Below are 9,818 nucleotides of genomic sequence, written 5' to 3'. Positions count from 1 at the left end.
TTTTTCCCCCCATTTATTTAGATCTTTAATTCCTTTAAACAATGTTTTATAGTCTTCAGACCATACATCTTATATTTCTTTTGTTAAATTTACTCCTTAATAGTTTCATCTTTTTGATGCTATTGTAAATGAAATTATCTTATTTCATTTTTCATTGGTTCATTTTTACATTGGTTCATGTATAAAATATTGATTGATTTTTGTATATTAACCTTTTATCTTATAACCTTGCTGATGTCATTTAATAGTTTTGTAGTTTTTAGTTTATTCTTTAGGATTTTCAATATAAAAGGTCATGCCACTGTAAGTAGAGATGGTTTTAATCTTCCTTTCCATTCTGAATATCTTTGATTTCATATTCTTGCTTAATTGCCCTGGCTAGAACCTCAAGTACAATGTTGCATAGAAGTGGGGAGAGAAAACATCCCTACTTGTTCCTGATCTTAGGGCAAAAGCATATGGTTTTTCACCTGTAACTATGTTACCTGCTGGTAGGTCAGTAGTAATGTCCTCTCTTTCATTTATGGTTTTAGTAATTTTAGACTTCTGGCTTTTTCTCTTGGTCAATATACCTAAAGTTTTGCCAGTTTTGTTCATTTTTCTAAGAACCAACTTTTGTCATCTTTGTCTTTCTCTACTGTTTTTCCATTCTTTATTTCATGAGTGCCCCTATCAGGATGAGAAATTCCCTTTTGTTCCTACTGTGTTGGTTGATTTTATTATGAAATGGTGTTGGATTTTTGTCAAATTATTTTTCTGCGTCTATGAAGATGATCATGTGGCTTTTGTATTTTAATCAGTTGATATGTTATTATGGGCTGAATTGTGTCTCCCCCAAATCCATATGTTGACATCTTAACACCCAGTATCTCAGAATGTAATTATATTTGGAGATAGAGTCTTTAAGGAGGTAATTAAGTTAAAATAAAGTCATTAGGGTGGACCCTAATGCAATATGACTGATGTCATTATAAGAAGAGGAAATTAGGACATAAACACACACAGAGGGGAGACCACATGAAAACATAAGGAGAAGATGGCCATTTAAAAGCCAAGGAGAGAAGCCTCAGAAGAAACTAATCCTGCTGACACATTGATCTTGGAATTCTAGCCTTTAGAATTATGAGAAAATACATTTCTGTTGTTTAAGCCACCCAGTCCATGGTACTTTATTATGGCAACCCTAGCAAACTAATACATATAATGTATTACATTTATTGATTTTCAGATGTTAAGCCAACCTTGCATTCCTGGGATAACTCCCACTTGGTTGTAGTGTATAATCCCCTTTATATATTGCTGAATTTGGTTTTCTTGTATTTTCTTGAGCATTTCTGTGTTTATATTCTTAAGAGATATTGGTTTGTAGTTTTCTTTTGTTGTCATGTCTTTGGTTTTGGTATCAGAGTAATATCGCCCTCTGCATGATCTAGAAGTCTTCACTCCTATTCTATTCTTTGGAAGAGTTTGTAAAGAACTCCTATTAGTACTTATATAAATGTTTGGTAGAATTCATTCTTTATGCTTTTAGGTTGTTGTTTTGTTTGTATGTAGTTCTATTGCTACTAATTCAGTCTCTTTACATTTTATAGGTCCATTCAGATTTTCTATTTTTTTGACTCAGTTTTGGTATTTGTGTATTCTAGGAATTTGTCCATTTCATGTAAGCGACTCTTTTATTGGCATATGAATTGTTTATAGTATGCTCTTATAAACCTTTTTATTTCTGTAAGGTCAGTAGTAATGTCTCCTCTTTCATTTCTGGTTTTAGTAATTTTAATCTTCTGGCTTTTTCCCTTGGTCAATCTAGCTAAAGGTTTGTCAGTTTTGTTGATCTTTTCAAAGAACCAACTTTTGGCTTCACTGTCTTTCTCTACCATTTTTTCATTTTTTGTTTCATTTATTTCTGCTCTAATCCTAATTATTTCCTTCCCTCTGCTTGCTTTAGGTTTGGTTTGCTTTTATTTCCCCAGTATCTTAAAGAGGGATGTTAGGTTATTGATTTGAGATATTTCTTCTTTTTTAATGTCAACCTTTAGAACTATACATTTCCCTCTAAGCACTGCTTTAGTTGCATCCCATAAGTTTTCATATGCTGTGTCTTCATTTTCATTCATCTCATAGTATTTTCTAATTTTCCTTGTTCTCTCTTCTTTGACCACTTTGTTATTTTAGCATATGTTATTTAATTTCCACATATTTGTGAATTCCCCAAATTTCTTTCTGTCATTGATTTCTAATTTCATTCCATTGTGGTCACAGAACACACTTTGTGTGGTGTCAATGCTTTTACATTTATTGAAGCTTATTTTATGGCTTAGCATTGGGAAGGGCAGTCTCATGTGCACAGTCTTTCAACCCCCAGTCAGTCACATAAAAATGGGCGTTGGCCATATGTGACAAACCCACAGCCAACATCACACTTAACAGTAAAAAACTGAAGGCCGTTCCTCTGAGAACAGGAACAACACAATGGTGCCCACTCTTGCCTTTCTTATTCAACATAGTACTGGAAGTTTTGGCCAGAGCAATCAGGGAAGAAAAAGAAATAAAAGGGATCCAAATAAGAATGGAAGAAGTAAAACTCTCACTGTTTGCACATGACGTGATTCTATATATAGAAAACCCTAAAAGATCCACCAAAAAACTATTAGAAATAATCAACAACTACAGCAATTTGCAGGGTACAAAATCAACATAGAAAAATTAGTGGCATTTCTATACACTAATAATGAACTAGCAGAAAGAGAAGTCAAGAATACAATCCCATTTACAATCACAACAAAAAGAATGAAATACATAGGAATAAATTTAACCAAGGAGGTGAAAGACCTATATACAGAAAACTATATGATGTAATTGAAAGAAATCAAAGAAGATGTAAAGAAATGGAAAGATATTCCATGCTCATGGATTGGAAGAATAAGCATGGTTAAAATGTCCATATTACCTAAAGCAATCTACAGATTCAATGCAATCTCAATCAGAATCCCAATGACAAGGACCAGCCCTGTGGCCGAGTGGTTAAGTTTGCTCTCTCCGCTTTGGTGGCCCGAGATTTCGCCAGTTCAGATCCCAAGCATGGACATGGCACCACTGGTCAGGCCATGCTGAGGTGGTGTCCCACATAGCACAACCAGAGGCACTCAACACTAGAGTATACAACTATATACTACATATATGGCTTTGGGGAGAAGGGAAAAAAAAGAAGATTGGCAACAGTTGTTAGCTCAGGTGCCAATCTTTTAAAAAAAAAAAAAAGAATCCCAATGACATTCCTCACAGAAATGGAACAAAGAATCCTAAAATTTATGTGGAACAACAAAATACCCCACATAGCCAAAGCAATCCTGTGAGGAAAGAACAAAGCTGGAGGTATTATAATCCCTGACTTCAAAATATATTACAAAGTGATAGTGGTCAAAACAGCATGTACTGGCACAAAACAGACACACAGATCAATGGAACAAAATTGAATTCCCATAAATAAAGCCACAAATCTCCGGACAGCTAATCTTCAACAAGGGAGCCAAGAACATACAACGGAGAAAGGAAAGTCTCTTCAATAAGTGGTGTTGGGAAAACTGGACAGCCACATGCAAAAGAATGAAAGTAGACCACTATCTTACACCATACACAAAAATTAACTCAAAATGGATTAAAGACTTAAAGATAAGACCTGAAACCATAAAACTCTTAGAAGAAAATATAGGCAGTATACTCTGACATAGGTCTTAGTAGTATCTTTCTGAATACCCTGTCTACTCAGGCAAGGGAAACAAAGGAAAAAATAAACAACTGGGATTGCATCAAACTAAAAAGCTTCTGCAAGGCAAAGAAAACCATGAACAAAATGAAAAGACAACCAACCAACTGGGAGAAAATATGTGCAAACAATATATCCAACAAATGGTTAATTTCCAAAATATATAAATAAATCATACAACTCAACAACAAAAAAACAAACACCCCAATCAAAAAATAGGCAGAGGATATGAACATTTTTCCAAAGAAGATATACACCTATGGCCAACAGGCACATGGAAAGATGTTCATCATCACGAATTATTAGGGAAATGCAAATCAAAACTACAATGAAATATCACCTTACACTCATCAGAATGGGAATTATTAACAAGACGAGAAATAGCAAATGTTGGAGAGGATGTGGAGAAAAGGGAACCCTCATACACTGATGGTGGGAATGCAAACTGCTATAGCCACTATGGAAAAGAGTATGGAGATTTCTCAAAAAATTAAAAATAGAAATATCATATGACGCAGCTATTCTACTACTTGGTATTTATCCAAAGAACATGAAATCAACAGTTTAAAGAGATGCATCCATATGTCCATTGAAGCATTATTCACAATAGCCAAGACTTGGAAGCAACCCAAGTACCCATCAGTGGATGAACAGATAAAGAAGGTATGGTGTATACACATATATATATATATCTATACGCACATACATATATGTGTATATACACACACACAATGTAATACTACTGAGCCATAAAAAAGGCAAAATCATGCCTTTTGTGACAACATGGATGGGGCTTGAGAGTATTATGCTAAGCGAAATAAGCCAGATAGACAACGACAAACACTGTATGATTTCATTAATATGTGGAAGATAAACAGACACATGGATGAAAAGAACAAATTAGTGGTTACCAGAGGGGAAGGGAGTGGGGAGGAGGGTGAGACGGGTAAAGGGGCACATATGTATGGTGACAGATAAAAACTAGACTATTGGTGGTGAATACAATGCAGTCTGTACAAAAACTGATATCTAGTAATGTACGCCTGAAATTACACAGTTATAAGCCAATATGACCTAAATAAAATAATAAAATAATAATAATAAAAAAGAATTGGTGTTGGGCTTGGAACACTTTCTTACCAAGAGATAAGAAGCCCACACAGCCTGTGCTGGGAGCTTATCACCTTGTACGGGAATATCTTTCCCTGTTTCAGGCTCAACGAGTGCACTTTTGTCTCTGCTTGGAACGCGTGCGTCATGTTACACCTGGCCAACCCAACTGTTTCTTTTGTCCTCCGGGGAGGGGACAAGGTCTTCCTACTGTGGCACAAGAAGGGGGCACATAGGCAGATTGCCCTGCAATAGCTTCTGGGAGAGACCCGCTGGCTGTAGGGGACTGATGCTTACTATTGAAGCTGTTCTTGCTTTGTCTCTTCTCTGTGTAAGTAAAGTGTTGTTCCATTCAGTGCTTGACTGTGTTGTGTTTTTCTTGGCAACTCTGATGCCAAGATGCAGTGGGCAGAAGTGTTTAGAACCCTTTGGGACTGATAACCAGTGCACAAGAATCTGCTTGACACTCAACATGTGGTCTGTCATGGAGAACGTTCCATGTGCATTTGAGAAGAATGCATATTCTGCTGTTGTTGGTGAGTGTTCTACAGATGTCTTTTAGGTCTATTTGGTTTATAGTGTTTGTAAACTCTTCAATTTCCTTGTTGATCTTCTGCCTAATTGTTATCCATTACTAGAAGTAAGATATTAAAGTCTCCAACAATTAGTGTTGAGTTGTCTATTTCTCCCTTCACTTCTGTTGGGTTTTGCTCCATGTGTTTTGGGGCTCTACTGTTAGCTGCATATATGCTTATAATTGTTATACCTTCCTAAGTGAACCTTTTTATTTATATGACCCTAAAATGTCCCTCTTTATTCTTAGTAATATTTTTGTCTGATATTAGCATAACCACTCAGCTCTCTTGTGGTTGCTCTTTGTGCAATATATGTTCCTTTGCTTTCAACCTTTTTGTGTCTTTGAATCTAAAGGTGTCTCTTGTAAACAACATATAGTTGGATATAGTTGTTGATATAGTTGGGTTCATTTGCCATTTTACTTTTTGTTTTCTATATGTCTTAATTCTCGTTTGTTCTTATAGTCCTTCTTTACTGATTTCTTTTCATTAAGTGAATATTTTCAGATGTAACATTCCTTTAATATGTTTTAAACGGTATATTAATTCCTTTAACAAGTTTTAAACAGTGTTTTTTGAGTTATTTTCTCAGTGGTTTCTCTAGAGTGTACTACGTACATTTTTTTAAATTAAGGTTATAAAAGTTAACATCCTTGTGAGATTACAGTTGTGCATTATTATTAGTCATGTTGTAGGTACACCACTTCACCCCTAGTGCCCTCCCCCCAACCCCTTTCCCCTGGCAACCACCGATCAGTTCTCTTTGTCCATATGTTAACTACCACCTATGAGTGGAGTCATACAGAGTTCGTCTTTCTCTGTCTGGCTTACTTCACTCAACATAATACTCTCAAGGTCTATCCATGTTGTTGTGAATGGGACAACTTTGTCCTTTTTTTATGGCTGAGTGTACTACATACATTTTAACTTATCAGTATCTACTTCAGATTTATACTAACAATTCTATTTTGATATTAAAATATTACTCCTATATAGCTTTATTTCTTTCCCTCTTTTTGTCCTATTATTATTATACATATTATATCTGGTAGTGGGTTGAATTGTGGACCCCATAAACATATATCCACATCCTAACCCCTGGTACCTGTGAAAGTGACCTATTTGGTAAAAAAGTCTTTGAAGATGTCATTAAGTTTAGGACCTTGAGACGAGTTCATCCTGGATTTTCCAGGTGAACACTAATTTCAATGACAGGTGTTTTTATAAGAGAGAGATGAAAAGACACAGACACAGAGGAGAAGGCCATGTGAACATAGAGGCAGATATTGGAGTAACGCAAATAGCCACCAAAAACTGGCACAAGCAAAGAATGGAATCACCACCTACCAGAGCCTCCAGAGGGAGTATGGCCCTGCCAACACCTTGAGTTTGGACTTCTCCCCTCTGGAACTGTGAGCAAAATTGTCAAGACACCCAGTGTGTGGTAATTTTTACCGCAGCTGCAGGAAACCAATACACATCTATATATACTACAAACCTAATAATACATTGTTATAATTATTACTTTATATAATTTTATATCTTTTAAAGATGCTGAGAGAAAAAAGGAGAGCAATTATATATTTATAGTGTTTCTTATTTACCATTTCTGGTTCTGTTCATTTGTTCCTGTGGATTCAGTTTACCGTCTGCTGTCATTTCCTTATCCAATACAGCTGTTCTCCCATCCACCTCCTTTGTACTGTAATTGGCAAAGTTGTTACATTTCTATATGTCATAGGCCCAACAATACATTTATTCACATTGTTTCATATAATTGCTTTTTAAAGAGAAGCAAGGAGAAGCCTCTGGCATATTTCACAAGGATTACCCCTTCTCTGTCTCTACCAGAGCCACAAGGGGATCTTTCTTGGATGTTCACTGTGAGAACCTGATGGGATTTCCTAAAGGTAAAGCCCACAAAAATGTCGGGCTCCCCCCAAGACTGTGGCCTCCAGGGGTTTCTCACTCTCAAGATAGTACACAATTCAGCCTCTAGCAATTCATCAAAATTTCCACTTAAGTGTTCCCTACCAGTGTCTGGCTCTAGTGGCTTCTGCTCCATGTAAGCAGATTTTGACTGTGACTCTCTGAATTTGCCTGTCTCTCCAGATTTCAGGGTGAAGGTTTTTCCTGCAAACTCAATTCTCTGATGGGTTCAAGAAAAGTCATTTATCCAGCTTTTTGTTGTTGCTGTAAGGAAAGGAGTGACAAATTCCGAGCCCCACCCCCCCCCCCTTTTCTCCCCCAATCTCCCAAGTACATAGTTGTATATATTTTTAGTTGTGGGTCCTTCTAGCTGTGGCATGTGGGACGCGTGTGTTATGAGCGGTGCCATGTCTGCGCCCAGGATCTGAACCAGCGAAACCCTGGCCCGCCGAAGGCAGAGCGCGCGAACTTAACCACTGGGCCACGGGGCCGGTCGCCCAACCTCTTTACATGTGGAAGCTGAAACTAGAAGTTGGAGTGTATACTCTTTTTACTTAAAAAAAAATCTTGATAATGCATCCCCTTATTTCTGACAGTCAGGGAAAACCGCTCGCACTGCTCACCTGCTGCCTTTGCCTTTCACTGGCTGAAGACAGACTAGACTTACACTGGTGAAACTTGAAATCTGAAGTTTATTTGTATCTCAAAATTTTTTCTTGAATGATGTCTTTGGGCTTGTTTTTTCTTTTCCGCGTATTTGGTTTCTTAAAGGACACTGTTAAGAGCGTGTTAGATCTCCTTTTTCTGTGTTCCAAAGCTACACTTTTCTCTTTAAGCTTTTTAAATCCTTTATTCTTTCCATTATTTTTCTCAACCTTCTCAAGCATTTCTTCTTGTTCTTCACTGTGTGCTGACCAGAGCCTGTTCATCTTTTTACTGTTTCCAAAGTAGCATTAATTTTTGTGACGATTTTATATTTCTTTTCCATTTATTTCCTGAATTGTGCCAACTCAGTTGTCATGGTCTTCTGTGGCCTTTTTATTTTCTCCTTGAGATTCTGTAACTCTGTTTTGAGTTCTTAATCCTCTGAGATGCTTTAAAATTCTTTGTATTTTGACTAGAGACTTCTAGCCAAAATTTTTATCTGCTTGGTAGTAAAAATTTTCAGTTGTGTACTTTTATCTGTAATTTTTCATACTTATTTTCTTATTCTTTCTTGTAATGTTTACATAGATCCTATGTTGGCTCTTTTTTGGTTATTACTTATCTTTAAGAGGATTTCCTTTAAGACCAGCTACCTGCAGGCAGAGAATGTAAATGGATGGGCCAGCAGTGCTCTGGACTAATGTGATCATTTCCTTCTTTACTGTTTGGTACAGTGGTGTGTGTGTACCTTAGCTTTTACATATCTCCAAGTGATGAGAACTGGCAGCTGCTGAGCAATTTGTTGTCCAGAGTTTTCTTTTTACCACATCCTTAGGTTCACTCTTGAAATAATAGTGCATCTACTCACTATCACATTTAATCCTGACTTCCCTCCAATTTTGTGCTGTCAAATAGGTTACAGGAGAGTTCTGCCTGATTCAGCCTATGTGCCTAGATCTTTTTGTTCCAAACAAGGAGTCATTGGTTTGGCATTTGTGTGAACCACTACTCTGGAAAACCCCAAACTACCAGCTCTTCTCCAGGTCTCGAGTGGCAGGAACCTCTTTGAGCATTCTCTCACATCTTGGTCCCATTTTCATGACACTTGATAACTTCTCTTCATACATATTATGGTTGCAGTGCAAATGTTTTATAGAATTTCATCAAAGATTAATTTTACCTTTTGTCAGCTGTTCTTTTTGTTGTTTTGGTAGGTTTCATGGAGGAGAAGAGTCATTAAAATGTCCATTTTCATCTAGCCATAACTGGTAGAAATCCCACTTTTTGCCTAGTTATTGTAGATATGAAGGAAAGCTATACTTTTTATATTTATTTTTAAACTAATCATCTCATTGAACTCTTTTCAATTCTAATTATTTTGCTTCTTTGATTCTCTGGGATTTTATAAGTGGAAAATTAAAATACTTATAAATTTATAATCTAGTAATATAGTTATTCTCCTTCCTAACACACGCACGCACACACACACAACACATTGTGTTGTCTAGAATATCCAAGTCAGTATTGAATAATAACTATGACATGAAGTGTCCTGTTATGCTCATGATTTTTTATGGGAGTAATTCTGGTGTTTTACTGTTTAAAATGAAGGTGGACATTGTTTTGTGACAGCTGTCAAATTTTTATCAAATTTCTTTTAAGCATTTGTCATAATGATGATCTGGTAATATATCATTTAGCATGTTTTGAAACTATAATATAATGTGAGATTTGAGCATAATCTCTTTTGGAGAATGTTATAGTATCTTCGTCAGATTTTTATTTGAGGTTAG

This window comes from Equus quagga, chromosome 7 (assembly GCF_021613505.1).
Source record: "Equus quagga isolate Etosha38 chromosome 7, UCLA_HA_Equagga_1.0, whole genome shotgun sequence".
Lineage (NCBI taxonomy): Eukaryota > Metazoa > Chordata > Mammalia > Perissodactyla > Equidae > Equus > Equus quagga.
Note: the sequence above shows the minus strand (reverse complement) of the source record.